This window comes from Pituophis catenifer, unplaced genomic scaffold, assembly GCF_029215685.1.
Source record: "Pituophis catenifer annectens isolate HBS135680 unplaced genomic scaffold, rPitCat1.0.hap2 SCAF_6, whole genome shotgun sequence".
Taxonomy (NCBI): domain Eukaryota; kingdom Metazoa; phylum Chordata; class Lepidosauria; order Squamata; family Colubridae; genus Pituophis; species Pituophis catenifer.
The window spans coordinates 61188398-61208397 of record NW_027256886.1 but is presented as its reverse complement, the minus strand read 5'-3'; the positions used below and the strand labels follow the sequence as shown (position 1 = coordinate 61208397).

At 34.6% G+C, this 20000-nt stretch overlaps 1 protein-coding gene across 1 annotated transcript in view; it reads left to right on the top strand.

The window, feature by feature from the left end:
• EBF3 (EBF transcription factor 3) overlaps nucleotides 1-20000 on the top strand; it is a 201948-nt gene that overhangs the window by 146097 nt on the left and 35851 nt on the right. The window lies entirely within an intron of this gene.

Here is a 20000-nt window from a genome sequence, read left to right as displayed (position 1 = left end):
TATTTTTGTTTAACTCTATATTTCATAAATGTAGACTTCATTATACATATATTGTAGGCATCAATTGTGGTTACAGTAATTATTATAAGCAGGTATTACTGTGACATGTAATGAAAACAGAAACAAATTCAATTTTTGCAAATACTAACCTCTTTGTATGTAAACTATTGTTTACTCAAAAAAAAAAAAAAAACCAAAGAGCATACCAGATTAAAAAGCCAAATGTAGTCATAAATTGTAATAATTTTTACTGACAATTTTGTCAGTAGGAACATGATATCAAGAATGAACACAATGGTTTATAAGTTGTACTGATCCTATGTAAATTGTATATGTATGTATGTGTGTAATCTACGTGTGGGAGAAAGATTTTTATTGGCAAGCTTTCTGTGGCCATGAGAAATATTAAATCTGGGTATGTAAAACTTAAAATCATATTTCCAATAGAGTTGGAAATATGAGGAAAAAAGTGTCACTTTCATATTTTAAATTATCCAGTCACTTGATCCAGATTAATTGAACTGCCTCTGATAGATTTATCCTAGTGTAAGAGGTTTATGAGAAAATTTAAATGTACTGTGTGTGGGGGGGGGGGGGCGGGGAGATGAGAATGAGAATATTTATATAGTGGAAAAAGAGAAGTATTCTGATGATGTTAGCTAATGTGTATTTAAATTGTGTTTAAGTTTTCAAAAAGTAAATCAGAGAGTTGGTCAGAACTTATGTGAAATGGGCTTTCTCAAGAACCATTTCTAAATATTTCATTAGAATTCTTAAATAAAGAATTAGATAAAAATCTGTAAAAAGAACATCAATGTCATATGTGATGGACATATGTCGTACCCAAAGTAAAGGAAATAATCGTTGATTATGATGATGCCATGTTGGATATTTTTTAGGGTATCAGATTTGAAAAGAAAAAGAGTCTTTGGTATCAATAGGGCATGTAGATAGCCCCATCTTTAAGCCAAATATGTATTTTTGGGGGGAATGCATAATCCCAAGGAAAAAACTCAACTGATTTGTTTATCGTACATATGATTCCTGTAGAGTGTTGGTAGACTCATTAAAAATGAGTCTATATAAAGCATAGGACTAGTATAAAAAGACAAAAATATACAAGATAGATTACAATAATGCATAAATCTTAAACTAATACTAAATTTGAATACATATTGAAATAGCACTCCCCCCCCCCCATTGTCCCATTTGAAAATATTTGGAATTAATTATAAAATGGTCTGTGGTTGTTGTTTTAACACACAATTAAAAAAAAAGATGAGTAAAAGTAAGGCTAAATACTAATTGTCTAAGTATTAAGAGTCTTTATTGTGGATATCTAAAAAAATCATGCCTGATGGCTAAACTCGATCATCCATATAGGTGTCTACATGACGGAATAAGAAATGACTATGGAGGATGACATTTTGGTGCAAATTTTGCCTCTTCCATAGTCACATGTGATTTCATTCTGCAAGTACAAAAGGGTGGAGCATTTCGCTATTAGTCTGGTTAGAAACCAATGTCCGTGCATAGCTTCTAGTTAAATCCTAAATTTCTAAAAAGTTTTCTGAAGTGACTGAACCTTAGACTTCAAATGCAAATGTACTGTATTTAAGTTGCAATAAACTAACAATAAATTACCTGAAAGCCCTCTGGCAACCTCATGAGAAAATAGCAGCAGTAGATCATTGAAAAGGTTCCATAGAGATAAATCATAACGCATTTATTTTGATCTTTTTAACCCAGCTCTTATGTGTTGGTTAATGACCAAAATAAAGTTAAATAAGCAATCTAGCTGTTATGTTTTTTAAATAGTTAAGTTTATTTATTTTATTTATTTATTTATTAGATTTTTATACCGCCCCCTCTCCCGAAGGACTCGGGGCGGTGAACAGCCAAAATTAAAAACATACAATATAAACAATTAAAATACGTTTAAAACAGAATTAAATCTAAAATGGCTCCCCAATTTAAAACGCCTTACCCATACCCCTATAAATAAGACGAATTTAAAATTTAAAAATTTAAAATTTCCACATTTAAAAAGGGGAAGATTTAGGCCAGGCCAGCTTGATAAAATAGAAAAGTCTTAAGCGCGCGGCGGAAGGTGCGCAGATCCGGGATCCTACGTATCTCCGGGGGGAGCTCGTTCCAAATCGTAGGTGCCCCCACAGAGAAGGCTCTCCCCCTAGGGGCCGACAGCTGACATTGTTTGGCCGACGGCACCCGGAGGAGCCCCTCTCTATGGGAGCGTACTGGCCGGTGGGAGGCTATTGGTGGTAGCAGGCGGTCCCGTAAAAGTTGACAACATGATGAGAGAGAGAGAGACAGAGACAGAGACAGAAAGAGAGAGAGAGAGAGACAGAGAGAGACAGAGAGAGACAGAGAGAGAGAAAGAGAGAGAGAGAGAGAGAGAGAGAGAGAGAGAGAGAGAGAGAGAGAGAATTTCACTATAATTTCTGCAGCAGACAATATAGATCGGAAGTGTAATATTGCAAGTGTGATACTACAAGTTCTGGACTGTTACGCAATAATTTTGATATTTTCTTCAGTATTAGCTCTGATTACTATTTAAGTAGCAATGTATGTGTGTTTGTATATGTAGTGTGTGTATGTTTGTATAGGACTGTTTTGTTTTTAAAAGCAGCAAATAATAAGTTCCAAACTAAATGAGTAGTTCTAATGACTTTATTGCATGTACTAATGAGAATCCAGTCTTAGCAGATAAATTTAATTTTTTTACAAAAATTGATGGCAATTTTCACAATTTGCCACTGTTTTAAAATCCACACTCCTACATTGGTCAATGTATTCTTTGTCCCAAGAAGTCATAGTACATGTGAACAAATGACATTTCAGAGAATCAAAGCCGTTCTGGCTGCAATTAATTTACTGGAAGCCTACAAATAAAAAAAGCTACAAGTTACTACACGTCTCAGGTACTACATGGCTAGAGAAAGTAAGAGGAAGGGTAAGGTCACAGCCTGTCTGACCTGGAAACTTCAGTCTGATTTGTATTGCCCCGAAATTGATGGGGACAATGAGATAATCATTGGAAATTACACTCACCACTGAAAACTGAGCCAAACTTCACTGTATTTCACAATATGAAAATTATGTCGTCCCATAAGAGGGAGGGCTAGAATCTCCAGGGCATCTGGTTCTCATCAGTATCCCACCATGCTTGCAGTCTGGCTTGGCATTCTAACATTTAACCTTCTCAGCATGAGGTGGAACAAAGGGTAATAAAGCTGGAGAAGAACGAAACAAGGGTATAGTGTGCAAAAGAAGCTTCCAAAGTACAGAAGTGGAGGCATTTAAAGGATACGTGTATGTTGATATAAAACTACCCAATTTAAAACACCCCACAATCCCAGACTCCATGAGCCACATGTAGAGAGCGGTTGCTGTGCTAATTCTCAGAAGGATGGGATGGTCCCTTATACCATCTATCTATGCCTTTTAGCCTGCTGCTTTCAACTATTGTAAAGATACAATTACCTTGGGAGATTGTGGCAGTTCAGTTGATTAGCACGGTGAATTAAAAGAATGAGTCACAAATGACATGTCCAGCTCTTCTTTGCTAGGCCTTGCTATTCCCAATGTACCTCACCCTTGTTGTAAGAAGGTCAGAAATTAGAGAGACGTAACAGTTTTCAAGCAGCTAGCACTTAGGAGCAGAATTAACAATCATTCTGTATGTAATTGCCAGTTAGTAAATTGCCTTCCAGACTGTAAAATATAAACTGGTGGGCACCTAAAATTAAATTAATGAGATATTTGCTGCATTTAAAAGAGAACGGTGCAAATTAATAATTGAGTGTAATACTTGTTTTAATATTTGTCAAGTCATGTATCACTTGCTTGTTTAATGACAATTAAAATAGTTCTTACCTGAAAGAATAAAATCCTGGTGTATTCAAATTAAGGAGTTTTCTGAAGGTTGATTCATCATTTTATTTGCTAGTAGTCATTGGCGGTTCTTACACGAAATATATCAGGTTACTTTTTAATGACATTACAAGCCATGCAATGTTATTTGATTATACCAAAATTGTGATTTGTATGCTCCTAAATGAAATTATGTTACAGTTAGTATTTTTAAGCACGCCGCTGAAAGTGTGGGAAATAATTATATAGGTAGCTTTACGAAACTGAATTACTTGGATGAATACATGTTACTATTTTCTTGGTAAAGTGAATTACTGTTTTCAAATTCGGTGAATTTTGCATAACTTATAGACAAAAGAAAAACTTAGCAATGTATTGACTTTGGTTACAACTACAGGTCAATGTTAGCGGATATTACTGTTTAAGTTTGGCTTGGTTTAGGTGGTTGTTTTCATCTTAGCTGCTTCCTCTCTCTTCCTTCGTATGGTTAACTTTTGCTCAAATAAAGAAGTTAATACTAATGCAGGATGTAATTTTAACACACATACTCTAAATACAACAAACTATGGGTACTTTAGAGAAAGCAAATCCAAGAGACCAAATGTTGAGTCTGAACTATTTGGCAGACAAGTCATGCTATGGATTCTATTTGCTTGGGAATTACATTTGGCAGGTCCCAAAAAGTGGGCCTTCTTTGTTGTGGCACCTGCTTTAGGGAATCTTCTCCTCTTGGAAGTGAAGTTAGCTACAGCCCTATCACATTCTTCAAGTCCCTCAAAATCTGATTATGCCACGAGGCCTGAGGGTTATTAGGACACCAAGGAGATGTTGTGATGGCTCCCTTAATGTGACTAATATCACTCTCTCTTGTTTTTTATTACCTTTTTAATAGTTATTTTTAAGTTCAGTTTTCACGTATTGGTTTTTTCAATTAAATGTTGTCTGCTATCCAGAGCCACCTTCATGTGAGATTGGGCAGCTATACCATATGATAAATGAATACATTTTTTTAAAAAAATATTTATTTATTTTCCTAGGTCTGTAATACTTTTCACCTAAGAAAACAACAATCATTTCTGGACACACTCTATTTCTTTCTTGTGAAATCTTAGAAAATAATCACTCAGTTAATAGAATATTTATGGGCTAAAAATTACTCTTCCAAAAATAATATGGAAAATAATTTATTTTTGTAGCTAGGTGATTGCTGTTTCTTTGAAGGTTCCATATTTTGCCTATCTGTATCTGATTCTACTTTGGCTAGTTTATATCATTTTAACCCACTTCACCTTATGAAAAGACCTCAAGCTTTAAGTGTTTTAAGGACCTTTTGTGTAAATTCCAGTGTGATTTTTTTCTCCAATGGGGCTGTTACACTGTGTTCAGAGTCAATAGCTCCTTTCCATCACAGCCAACACAAACTAGCTGTCTCATAGGTCAGTGCTCTTTAAACAAATTACTTGTATCCACAGAGCAAATGATTGTTAATTGCCTCCCACAAATCATACTATTTTTACTATGCTAAACTAAATGCTAATGCCTTAGTTAAATTCAAACCATCTGATCATTTCTTGTACATATTCAATTATGGTTCGTTACCACAGAAGAGCTCTGCTATTGTGAAAAATAATTAATAAAACACAAATAGTGATTTGCTCACATTTGTGAGCTAGCCTTTTAAAAGAACAATTGCTGCCATATTTTCGCACTCTTAAAGATTATATATATTTCACTTTTTCATTATCACTAAAACAGCATTCTCTTTTTACGGGATTAGACATTCGTTTATCAGATGTTGGGCTAATACCGATTGTCAGGAAGAAAGTAGGACAGATAATATTGTCTTCCTATAGGATTACATCTGTGTTCTAATTTGATTTTTAAAATGATTTCAACCAATGGTTTCCCATTTTATAATTTAACAGACATGTATAACCTGAAACATTTTATGGAAGCAGAAACAGAAAAAAAGCATTCTCTTTAGCAATATCTTTTTATGCGGCTTTAGATTCTTAGCACAATAAGCATTTAATTAGGCCAATAACAAACATTAAAAAGAAGTGTTTTAGTAACCTGTCATGGTGATTAGATGTTTGGATCACCTAAAATTGTTCAGTTTAAACAGCTGTGGTTCCAATAAGTATTACATGGTCATTGTTGTCCCTCTTCTTTTCTGTCTCAGAGGAGACCAGAAGAATGAGACATACCATTTGTGCTATTGCACAAGTAGACTATTTGTTCTAATCAGTGACACCCATTTACTCGAAGTGCTTAAAATGAACTATACCTCATACAGAAATCGCACATTTAGAGTGTTCCATTCATCATCTGAAAATTGAGGGCCAGTAAACTTTTCTGTTCCTCCGGCGGGATCATAGACATGCATCAAAATGTTAAAAAATGATTGGTGAGAGAGAACTGTCATCCATTTATCAAAGAAAAGGAACATTATTTGCTAATTTCCCAACCAAGGCAGTGACAGGGTGCTTCGTCTTTAGACCCATGGTGACCAGCATGGCCTTTTTGTTATTAGTACAAGTCAAGCGCTTTTTGGCTGTTGCTAACAAGACACATTTGTCTATCATCAGAAAGTGCTTTATTTTATTTTATTTTTTCAAGTAGCTATGACCAAAGTCTGATCGCTGCATCAGACTGGCTCGACTTCTCCAGATTGTGGCAGCATCAGTTAAAGGGGAAACTGATAAATTTTCTGCACCATGGTGTAAATATTGTCTCTCTGGCCCCATAAATGAGGAAATTAACACTAACAAAGCCTTCATTTCTGCCTCTTCTTCCTAAAAAAAAAATTGTTTCTACTTAATATCTACTAAAATTTAGTTGCATGCAAAGTAACTTATTTTGCTTATACATTTATTCTTAGATTATATCTTTATGTTTAATTTATATGATATATGAAAGAAAATGTCTTTTCAATATGTATTCTTAAATGTATACACACAAACACACACATATATTTATATTTATGTATGTGTGCATATATGTCTCTGTGGGTATGTATCTCATTCAAAGTATATATACTGAAAATGTATTTTTGGGGTCTGCATTTTTTACTTCTTTGGAATGGGTAGTGTTGATGTAATAATCCTTTCAACAGTGCCACTGAATTCTTCCAATGCTCTAAGATAACATTATGCCACAAAGATATTGTTTAGCATCATTATGAAAGAATTTCAGTGGAATAACTGTGTTTTAAATTGGACCAGTCCAAATCTCATCTCAGATCTCAAAGTAGAAAAAAATTGATTTGTGGTTCTACCCATATGTTATTTAAGGAATGTTCCTTGCCGATCATGTTGACCATATATTCATGAAATAAAGTTGATAAAGTTGCCTACAGAGATTTTGATTTTCAGTGCAAATCATATAAGGAAGAGGGAGTGTAGTGCATAATGAGGGGGATCAGGGAATAAAAAGAGAATGTAATCCTAAAGCTATGATTTGTTCATGGTAAGGAACAATCCACAGGAACCATCAAATAGAACCAGTTTGGTGAAGACATCAGGCTAAAAACCAGGAGATTGCGAGTTCTAGTCCCATTTTAGGCAAGAAAGTCATCTGGGTGATTTTGGACCAGTCAGTCTCTTTCAGCCCAACCCACCGCACAGGATTGTTGCGAAAGATAAAATAGGAAAAGGAAGGAATATTAGGTACAATTGCCACCTTGAGTCATTTATAAAAATAATAACGGTGGCAGTTTCAAAAAAATCTGTGAAATATGTTTTTCATTTCAAAATAATATTTTTATCAAGAGACCATTCATCCTGCCATTAAAAACATGTATAATAAGATGCACAATGTGTATGAATTCAATCCAGTTTAAGAGCAGTGTGTAAAGGCTTCTTATACTTTGCAACTAACATGCAATCCATAAGTGATCCGGAGTTGCAAAAAGTGGACTGATAGAAAATGAAAGAGATTTCTCTTCTGACAGCTGCTTGATTTTTGAAGCCCATCCTTCAAGCCCATCTACTTCTCTCTAACAGCCTGAAGATAGACACCTCTTTTCTTAATTTGATAGGAGTTTATTGCATTTCCGGGCTGCTGTGAAAGACAGACTTTCCCTTCTGCAGAGGCCAATGACAGATCATTGTTGGCTGAAAACTTCTGTGGGATGTTTACAAGGCTCATGTAAAGAACAATGGAACCTCTAAAAGTACTGTTTCTCAACCTTGGCAACTTTAAGATGTGTGGATTTCAGCTCACAGAATTCTGGGGAGTTCTGGGAATCAAACTCCATGTAACTTAAAGTTGCCAAGGTTGAGAAATCCTGCTCTAGAATATACTAGTTACAAAAGCGCTGTCTAGAAACACAGTTATATAAAAACTATATGTCACTAGGGCAGTTCCAAACATTTAGTTATACATGCCCCAAGGGTGCTTTTTCAAAAGTCAACTGGACTTTCTTTGTTTTTTCCTTTGAGAAGACGTTTCTCTTCTCATTCAAGAAGCTTCTTCGGTTTTGACTGAACAATGGGAATGGAAGGGTTTATATTCCTTGCAGTCATCTGGTTGTTAGCATTCTGAAATGACTGGATGACTGCAAGGAATATAAATCCTTGCATTCACCACAATTCAGTCAAAACTGAAGAAGCTTCTTGGATGAGAAGCAAAACATCTTCAAGGAAAAAACAAAGAAAGTTCACAGTTGCTTTTTGAAAAAACACTTTTGGGACAACCAGGACTTGGATGACTGAGAATCTCCATAGACATTTAGTCATAGGATCATATTCCAGTCAAAGAGTTTAATAACATATATATTTAAAGAAGGCATGAGGATGAATAACCAATTTCACCTGCTAGATCATATACTAGAATGTGGATAATAATTTTGTAAAAGAAAGAAAAATAGCATTTCAGTTGTATTTATTCAATATGTACTAACCTAGGCCATTAGATCCATTAAAATTTTTAAAAATATAATTAAAAAAAGAAAAGTTTTAAAAGCATTTCAAATAGTAATGAACAGATTTATTTTTAGAATGAGTCCCAGAAACATTTTACTGCATTTCAAGATCTCTATCTTTATTCTTTATTTTTTGTCATATGGTTGATGGCATAAATTAATATATAAAAGAAAAGAAAATTGGGAGGCAAAGTTGTTTTACAGCAGGGGTCCCCAACCCCAATCCGTGGATCGGCACTGGTCCATGATATGCCAGCAACTGGTCGGTGCAAACAAGCAAAGCCCCACCTGCAGGATGCAGGCAGCATGTGAAATCATGCGCCCTCCGGTCCACAGAAAAACTTCTCTTCATGGAATCGGTCCCTGGTGCCCAAAAGGTTGGGGGCCACTGTTTTACAATCACTATACATGTACACATACAGACTTGCACACATATATTTATATATCCAGCACATACGTATTCCATATAATTTTGTGGGAGTCAATAAAAAGTTAAACTGATAATATATCAATAAAACCTTTCCAATGCATAGTTTCTAGAGCTATTAAATTAATGTCTTTCTCACATGACACTCCAAATAAAAGAAAATGGAAAAGAAAACAATATATTTAATTCCAAAGACAATCTCAGTGAATTTAAAAAACAACCAAAAGATAATTGGCAGTGCATATTTCAAATAATAACTATCATTTAAACACACAAACCAATGTAAAATAATGTAAATTTTACATAAATGTATTAAATATCAAGATAATGCAAAAGGAATGTATTGTAATTTTTAAAAAATGGGAACAAAGTAAAAACATAAAAGGTATCTATAAATAGATACCCCAATAGATACCCCAAAAAGAATCAATAAATAGAACCCCAAAGTATTAAATACAATGTGAGGGGGGAAAAGTAATAATATTTCTATTACTTTACATACATTACATACTATGGCAGTAATACAAACAAGGCTTCTAATTTTAAAAAGTAATGTAAAAACATAGTTGTATAATTTTGATAAAGAGAGAATGTTTGCCAGGATATAACAAAGACAACAACAGCACATCTAACTTACATTATTGTGAGTATACTTGTATAGTTTACCCTTGATATAGAATATAATTTTTAGTTACATTCAAACTATTAGTAACAGTATACAGATTTTTAGATATACAGTGGAGAAAAATAAGATGCAGCATGCATATTTATTTTCAATTATTTAAGTTAGTAGTAAGTACCTTAATTTTGTAGATAATAAATTGCTTAAAAACTTAAACACCAATGGAGATAACTTCATCTCATATCAGAGTTGTACAAGGTTTTTTGAAGTTTTGGACTCAGGCCAACTATTTTCAAAAGTTACTACCAAATTATACTTTTTAATGAGGCATAAAGCAAAAATTATCCAATATAAGACTGAAGGGTAATAATATAAAATGTAATCTGGCTGAATTAAAATTAAACTTTTATCTTGATCTTATCCTCTGTTTTCGAGAAAGCGGTCACTTACATGCTGGTTAAAGACCAAACACAGCCTCTGGCCCAGTTAAAGTTGTAAATCTTTGATCTATGTGAAATCAATGAGAAATAAGATTAAAAAAAATCTAGGAAAGAGAAGTAACATGACATCTGAATCATTTCTCTATATCATCTGAGGCCACGAAGGCATATGTAAAGTAGATGGTAATGACTAATAAACTGATCTGAATTTAGACAAGATGGTGGGTCAGATCCAAGATTGAGGTAAATAACATCTTCTGGAAATGAATAAATCTAGAAGGAGAAATGTACTTCTTTAATCCAATACAGCAGGGGTGACAAACTCAATTTCATTGAGTGTTGCATCAGTGTTGTGTTTGACCTCAGGAGGCCAGGGTGGGTGTGGCTGGGATGGGCATGGCCAGCTCAACGCCATTCCTGTTGGGGGCACCTGTGGCAGCCCAAGTGCTCTATCAGCAAAAGGCTCCTGAGCTCTGGCCAGCAAAAAACAAACTTCATTTTCACTGGAAGAGGGTTGCAGAAGGCTGTGAAAGCTGAAAATGGAGCTGGCAGAAGCACTTCAGGCCGGTCATTTGCTGTTTCCAGGGCAGCCTCGCGGGCCAAATCTAAGTACCCCATGGGCCAGATCTGGCTCCTGGCCCTTGAGTTTGACACCCCTGCAATACAGCTACTCTGTGTATGAGTATATTTTATTCATACTCCAATAATCTTGCTAGAGATTTTATAATAAGGTGTAAGTTAGCCTGGCTCAAGAATTCTAACAGGTATAAGTGATAGAGATTAACATTGTTTCAAGATTCGTTTCTTCATTCATTCATTCATTCATTTCTGGGTTGCTACAACATTATTAATGATTTACAATGTACTAAATGACTTGGGCTCAGTTATCCAAAGAAACAACTTCTCCTGTATCAAACAACTCAATGGGAGACCTATTTTGTACTATCAACACTGAAATGTATTGAATAATGATATGAAACCTTCTCTGTGGTGGCCTCCTGATTTTGGGTTATTCTTCCCCAAGAAATGTTTGAGTTATCAGCTTTATTGGCAATTATTGTCTGATTGATTCATTTATGTATCTGGCATTTATGAGCAATAGCAATAGTACTTAGACTTAAATACCATAATAATATAGTTGAACTTTTTATTAATGGTTCATTTTCTCTTTGTTTCTACTTGTTTTATTGATGTTTGTTATATTTTATTGAAGATATGATACTTGATTAGTAGGATATATTATTATTGTTCACTCTGGTTTGATTTTTTTTACCAAAGGAAAAATATTTGATATTAGAAACCTGTTTAAAGCATTGGAATAATAGTGTGCTTGTATGTATCTATAAACATTATATGTTGTTTACATTTTATATTTCATTTTGTATAAAGACAATCTGGGTTAAATTTCCTCATATAATGCTAATTGGAGAGGCACATATAATTGTAGGATGTAATTAAAAAGTAATTCTCCAGCTTCTGAATATTGTAGTAAAAATGGAGAACAGTTCCCCTCATCATATGTTGACTCTCATGATCTTTGCTTCGATACATGAATTACCTTTGGTAGACATTTGATTATTGAAATCTGTAGCATTTTCAAGATCTCTGTACTTCTCTATCAGAAGAGAGGATGAGATTCAAAATAATTTAAAGGAATGCTATCGCAGAAACTACAAATTAAGATGCATCAAAGGGAAAAATCCTGTTTTTCATAATATATCTATAAAAGAGTATGCTGCAATTCAGTCTTTAATGGATAGCAGAAATCTCTATATTTAGCTATAGTACTCATGGGAAGAGTATCACCAAATAAGGCCACAAATATGAAGACAGACAAGCACAACTAAGGTTTGCATTATTAAAATATATCTCAATTATGGAAGCACCTAGGAGTATTTAATGCATAAAATAGAATATACTATTTACTTCAATATACTATTCATATTTCAGTATCATAGGAGTTAAAGACTTTGTTATATTAATAAAATAACAAATGTACATAGTGAAATGTACACTCAAAATGCCATATTTTTCTACATATTAACTTGCTGTACTTTTATGTCACAAGATGAACATTTACAGTTTTAGATAATATTTCGATGTTTTAAATATCCTCTAACATTAAAATTGTTTTAACATCATTAGCAATGCCATACCTTTATGTAGTAGCCTTGATCTTCAGCGTGTTTTTTTTTTTTGTTTGTTTTGAATTATTGTTTGGATTATTTCTTTGATATAATCCAAACAATTTCTTCGTTAGATTAAATAATTGTTACATTTTAAAAATACACAAACAAAATATACAAACAACATTCAGAAAGTGGAAGTGCTGTGTCATTTGTTCAGTGAACAAATTTATTCCTAAGTGGGTAAGGAATTTAGGAATTCATACCGGCCATATTTGAATATTTCCCATTGCAACTTCTGCAGATTTTTTAGAATATAGAAATAATACAGCTCATCTATTTAAGAATGTTAACCTACTGTCCTTCCCTAACTAAAAGATAGACATACTTATGTGATAATTACATAATCTAATTGTTCAAAACTGTATATGTTTTGTATGTAGGTTGAATTATTCTATATGATTGACTTATAGGCATAGGTTTATCTATGGTTGAACTTCTAAACATGTTTTTTAGAAGATGTGATAGAAACTAGTGTATAAATATCCCTTTAATTGCACTGAGAATTCCAGGTGGTCCTCAATTTACAACAGTTCACTTAGTGGCCATTCATATTTACAATGGCACTGAAAAAAAATTACTTATGACTGTTTTTCACACTTAGAACCATTAGTCACATAGTCTTAGAACTGCTAGTCACATAGTCACACAATCAAAAATCGGATGTTTAGCAACTGACTCATATTTACGACAGTTGCAGTGTCCCAGGGTCATGTGATCACTTTTTGTGCCCTTCTGACAAAGAAAGTCAATGGGAAAGACAAATTCACTTAACAACCATGCTACTAACTTAACAACTGCAATGATTCACTTAACAACTGTGACACCAAAGGTCGTAAATGGGGCAAAATTCACTTAACAAATGTTTCATTTAGCAATAAAAATCTTGGGCTCAATTCTGGTTGAAGACTCCCTGTATGTGACAACTAAAACCAGATAAGCATTCCATGTCTGCTGAATCAAGTTTAAAGATATTCTTCTGTAGATTCACCAATGATTGGTGCATAAATTAGTGGATTATTTTGCTGTTTGAGCATACTGTGGTGTTCTCAGCTGTTGCTGTAGATAGTCTTATTGATCTAGTTTGGGAGTAAGGAATCTGTGGCTTTCCAGATGTCTGCTAAACTGTGCTTCTCAGCATGGCCAATGGTGAAGGTATAATTAAGCAACATCTGGAGGATGACATTTTTTCACCCCTGATTTAGATCAATAGACTATCTTATTCAAAGAGCCCATGGCATAGTCCAATTTAGCAGGATAATAAGGGCCAGTTGGAGGATGTCATCCAAGCCATGCTCATGTATTTGAAATGGTCACTTGATCAATATTGCTCATTCAAGACGACAAAACTAATCAGTTAAAATATTATTTAGATGTGTTTTCTCATCAAATCCTATTTATTAAAAGATAGACTCATTGGACAAAAATGAACGGAGACAAAAAATACTATTAACATAGGGCACAACTAAAAGAATGTTAAGTTGAGCAGAGGGCTCAAATAAGTTTATGCTTCAAAGCAGAGTTTTTTTTAAAAAAAACCCAAAATATTTTATAACAATCTATGCTCAAAAGCTATAATTGCTGGACAGGTAGTCCTCGACCTACAACTATAATTGAATCCAAAATTCCTGTTGCTAAGCAAGGCAGTTATTAAGTGAGTTGTGCCTCATTTTACAATATTTTTTTACCACAGTTGTTAAGCAAATCACTGCACTTGTTAAATACATTGTGTGGTCATTAAGTGAATCTGGTTTCACTTAATGGTCGGAAGTCAGGCTGGGAAGATTAAAATGGTGATCATATGATCCTGGGACAGTGCAACCGTCATAAATATATGCCAGTTGCCAAGCACTTGAATTTTGATCATGTGACAGGGATGCAGCAACATTCATAAGTGTGAGAAACGGTCTGGGTGCCATTGTAACTTCGAATGGTTACTAGATGAATAGTTGTAAGTCGAGGACTACCTGTAATACAATTGATATGATGGAAGGAACAGAACATTCTAATAATGAATGATTTCAAAAACTTTCCTCATCTGTCTATTGGACTTTGGTTCACTAGTTAAGTGCCCCAAAAATATTGCCAACATGAGTATTCTCATAACTCATGGGACAATGCAGGAATTTTTCATCAGATTCTAGCATTCTCATACTTAAATGTTTTTATAATTGCACAGTAAGCCTCAAGGATTCAAAGCAAGTAGCAAATTCAGCAATGCCGTCTATGTAATTTTTGAGGGGGCTAAGAGGTTTGAAACCAGGTCAGATTTATTTAAAATTGATGTAGTCCTAAACACACAATCATAGCTAGTTAATTTCAGCATTATAACGATTTGGAGCAGATCGTTAATTTGTACATTTTAACAAACAAAATTATTCTCTAGTGTAAATAATTTATTTAACTATAAAAGCCAAGCAAGGGTTTTTTGGGGGGAAGACCTTATATCTTTTTTTCAAAAGAAGCTTAGGCGTTATTAGCAAAACTTCATGGAAATCAAAGAAATACTTATACGTGAATCTTTGGTTTCTGGATTGTTTCAGAAAATGAAGGCTTTCGTTTTTTTTCTCAGGAGATTGTGATGCAGTGTAACAATTGTAACTGCATAAATTAAAACTCTGCCACCTTGAATACTTCTCAGAAAACCATATGAAGTCAGTTCTAATACCAAAATATAATGTCACCAAAGTATAATTCAGTAGGATTGCTGAATTCTGTATAAGCTAAAGCTCAAGAGGCATCAAGAGCAGTCTCAGAGTAATGAAAATATAAATCTGAATTCCTCAAGTGCTTTTGTAGCCTTTTCAGCAGATGGAGTTGGTGAAAAGTTTCTCTGACTACAATCATAACTTGGGAGCCCACCTAGTTTGGAAAAAGCCCAAGGCTAAGAGCTCAAGAAAATAGAATGGAATAAAGAAAAGTGATCCTGGATATAGAGATGGTGCAATTAGTATTAAAGTAGCTTTATTAATTAACATTAAAATAGCTTTATCAAATGAAATTGATCCTGACTAAGCTTTTTATCTGCAGTCTCTTACTCTATAGTGAAATAATACTATGCATGTGTCAGTGGTGAATTTCCATTAAGTTGATGTCAGGCCATCCAAAGTTTTACACCAAGCCAATTCAATATAATATTAAAATCAGAGTTTGACTGCAGAAGTTTAGGACCACTTCATACTTTTTATAGTTTATAAAAGTGGAAAATCTGCATTCGCAAAAAAAACCTGCGTTACATAAGTTAACATGCAAGAAATCCAGTTTGCAGTAGATTTGGATCTGAATAGGAAGGGGGTCTTTTTCTAGCTAGATGATGTATTTTTCCCTGAAAGTTGCAGAAGACTGACTATTCTGTGTTTTCAGAGATGTAACTGAGTTTTGAGACTGAACATTTTGGGACTCCTCACCCCCTTCTTATTTGGGGATTTAACATTGTAAAATCATTGAGGCTCATTTCTTTTGCTCCACTTGAAGCACAAAAATTGCAAATAATTGTGCCAAAAATCATTAGTAGCTGAATTTCCATAGCCTTATCTGGAGGTATGAGATCCTTGGACTGAAAAATGTCATCCCTAATATCATGATAGCAGCCTTCAGTCATATGCAAGAGCCGTGGTGGAACAGTGGTTATAATGCAGTATTGCAGGCTGACTCTGCCAACTGCCAGGAGTTCGATCCTGACCGGCTCAAGGTTGACTCATCCTTCCATCCTTCCAAGGTTGGTAAAATGAGGGTTTTACTGACAGATTTTTGTGGGCAATATGCTGACTCTGTAAACTGCTTAGAGAGGGCTGTAAAGCACTATGAAGTGGTATATAAGTCTAAGTGCTATTGCTTTTCCTATTTTGTTACCACTGATTATATAAAGTTGTGGAAATGTACTGAATAAACTCACTGCCATTATATATTTTGCTACACACCTAACATTTTAAACATGGATTCAATAAAACATATTTGCAAATGTGGATTATCTAGGCATACCAATTAGATAATTGATTAATGCCTCCAAATGATATATAATATTGTCCTTAGAAAACCTAGCTCATTTAGAGTTTTCCATTCCTTTACTGCTCTTTTACTGTCTAACTCTAGGATCACAAAACAATAAAAAATCTCCAACAAGCAAAATGAAAGAAGGCCAGCACTTTTTTCAAAATAATTTTAAGAATATCATTACATGCAATGTCATTGATCCTTCAAAGGATAATGTTACTGTAAATAATATTTAAATGTTTTGACATATAGCTTTATAAATTGCTACCTACCTGACAGGTTCTGTTCCTAAAAAAAGAAATAATCTTTTAAAGAAATAATCAAGGACATAAGATTTTCTCTTCCTGTGGAAATCCTATGTATTAACTTTCAGTTTCACATTATTTGCACATTTTCTAGATGTGAGATGTTGAGAAAGATATTTTTCAAGGAAATGATCCACTTTATATTCTGAAGTGATATAGTCTTCTAATTCCATTGTAAAATTTAAGAAACATGTTAATACAAATGATATGTTAATAAAATATCATGTAATTCCAGAAAACAGAAATGATGATTTGGGTAACTTCTGAAACAGCCCTTTCTTAAAGAATCCAACAAGTATTCTTGTTTTGCTCACTGAATGTCTTAACTGATCTCAGAAAAACAGCATAACATCTAGAAGGTGAATTGAATGTTCTAAATCCCTGGTCAGTCTCTAGACTGCTAATTGAAAGAAATCTGGAACAGATGAATAATATTCATGAAAATGAAATCTAGAAGGTCTAGTCTGAACTACTTTGCATAAGACAGAACAACCAAGATATTGGAGTTGTCCTTGTCATATCTGATCCAATAGTCTAGAATGTCTTTAGCCTAAACACTCCTCTATGGAATATGGAAAAGTGATAGAAACCCGTGTCTCTTTCAAATGAGCATTAGAATCCAGACACGAAGTATTCCCCTGGGACTATTTATAGCTATCGATGTTTTAAATTATTCTTCCAATTTTATAGCTATAATGTTTTGGATTATTGCTCCAACTTTATCAGGCATAGTTGGAACTTCTGCTTCTGTTGATTGTTTTATCAGCAAATCCAATTCACTTTTAGGTTAATTCTCTCTGTATTACAGTGGTGGTTTCCTCCCGGTTCCTCCGGTTCCTCCGAGCCGGTAGCAGTGACGATATGATGTCACCGAACCAATTCTGCCCCGCCCCCACCCCCACCTTTTCTTACCTTTTATTTGGCCCCACCCCCAATCTATTGCTGCCTCCTGAGTCCCAGCTGATGGCTAGAGGGAAAAAACTGTTTAAACTCTTGCTGTGGGGCTTCAAAGGGCCGCCCTACAGCTGATCAGTGTTAAAAGAAAACAAATGGGTAGACCGGTGCCTGCAAAAATAAATGGGTAGACCAGTGCCTGAAAAAGTACATGAGTAGATCAGTGCCTGCAAAAATACATGAGTAGACCAGTGCCTGCAAAAATACATGAGTAGATCAGTGCCTGAAAAAATAAATGGGTAGACCAGAGCCTGCAAAAATAAATGGGTAGATCGGTACAGCTCTGCAAGCAGTTAAAAGCCTGGTAGACCAGTACCTCTGCTAAATCCTAAATAATTGTCACATGACCATCAAGCCACACCCACAAAATAAGCCACGCTCACAGAACTGGTAGTAAAAAAATTTAGAACCCACCCCTGCTGTGTTAGGCTTATTCACATGGATACCGAGTGGACATAAGCAGAGCAGCGTGATATTTACCATATAGCTCAGGTTAATGTTTACTGGGGTTCAATTAATCTGAGAAACAAAGGAAAGGATTTCTTTCCTAGGCAACTTTTAGAACTGAGTCTTCTGAAGCCTGCCATATTTTTATGCTGGGGTCTTTCTATAACACATTTAAGAGCATAACCCTGGAAAATAATGACCAGAGGCCTCTGCTATATTGCTTTCCAAGTTATCACCCTGGTAAAAAAATATCCACCATCAAGTTTGTCTAATCTAAAAAATGTTATTATAGATTAATTGGATCTGAAAAGCTATGTGTGTGAGACTAAACTACTGTATCTTTACAAGAGTCCATTATTCCCAGGTTTACTGCCAGATGTTGTGTCTTGGCAGCAACACAACTTTTTTTCACTTTCGACTTTGCTTTCTTAGAGAGATCCGAGACCACACAGATAATATTCCAAGTTGATGGGGCTGCAGATGTCTGTATCTCCTCCTCCATTACCTCATCAGCATATCATTGCAGTCTGGGTCTCTGGCAACAAATCCTCGGTTCTCAACTAGGGATTTATCAGCTAGGTTAAGTCCACTCCATTTTGTACTCAATTTTATTTAACTAAAAGTTAATCAGATTAAAAATTCATCAGATCAGACCCAGGGGTAGGAGATGGATTGACTTACAGTCAAAGTTTTAAGAAGAACGGCTTTTTTCATTTTCAAAACAAAGTTTGGCATGCTTATAAAATGCTAGCCTCTATATTTTCTTTCTGGCATTGTCCAGAATTAACATGTAACTAATTCAAACCCTTTCCCCATCACAGACCTTTTTTGTGTAGATCATCAATAGCAGCCTGAATTTGTGCGTCTAGCAGCTGTTTTACCAGGAATATTGATAGAAGCAGAACAGCCAAATTTGTTGCAACAGATTTCCAAGCATATCTTGTTTTAATTGTTATTCCCACAATGTCAAATAAGAATTTCATGCGGAGTAGCTGGCATAATGCATGGCATTTAATTGCACTGCATCCTATAGAAACCGAGAAACCTAGGGAGGCAAAAGCTATAATATAACATCTAAGGAACATTTCTTCATCAAGAACTGTATTGTTGAAAAACTCTTTTTAGCTGTTTTAAAGATTAGAATCTGCCATTTTGGTGAAGAAAACTCCTAAAATATGCTACATATCGTAGCATAATATGTATATATGCATAATACAGAATGAAATCTATTCATTTTTTAAAATCCCAACTGTAATGTTTAATAAACCATGAAATAACTATTAATAAACTAATAAACCATTATATTAAATATATAAACCATTTTGTGCTCTTTATCTTCCCCTCATCTCGCCTATCATTATTGTCTATTGAGTAGACATTAGTAACATTCTAGCATTTAGTGTTTCATAAGATTTTCTTGACTTTAGAGAGCTGATAAATTTCAGTTTACTGGTTAGCTCCAGGGCACATCCTCTGTCACTGTCTCCAGCATCCAGGCAGCTGTTGTGGGCATTTGCCATCTGTTTGGAAGAGAGTGAAGGCTTTACTTTCTGTGGCCTAAGTGGAAACCTGCTCCACCATTACACTTGCTGCTGCTTCATTCTCTGCAATTAGTGAATGACCTATAGAGGCTGATGCAAAAATATCATCTTTCTAGTTTGGATTGAAATCCTCATAGATCTAAATCTCGAGCCCTTTTTTTTTTTTTTTTGATAACACAGAGAAGCCATTTGGGAGTTTGTTTCTGTCTTCTTAATGGCTGGAAGTCCTCTCTTCTATTGTTTGTTCTATTGTCTTTGCCAGCACCC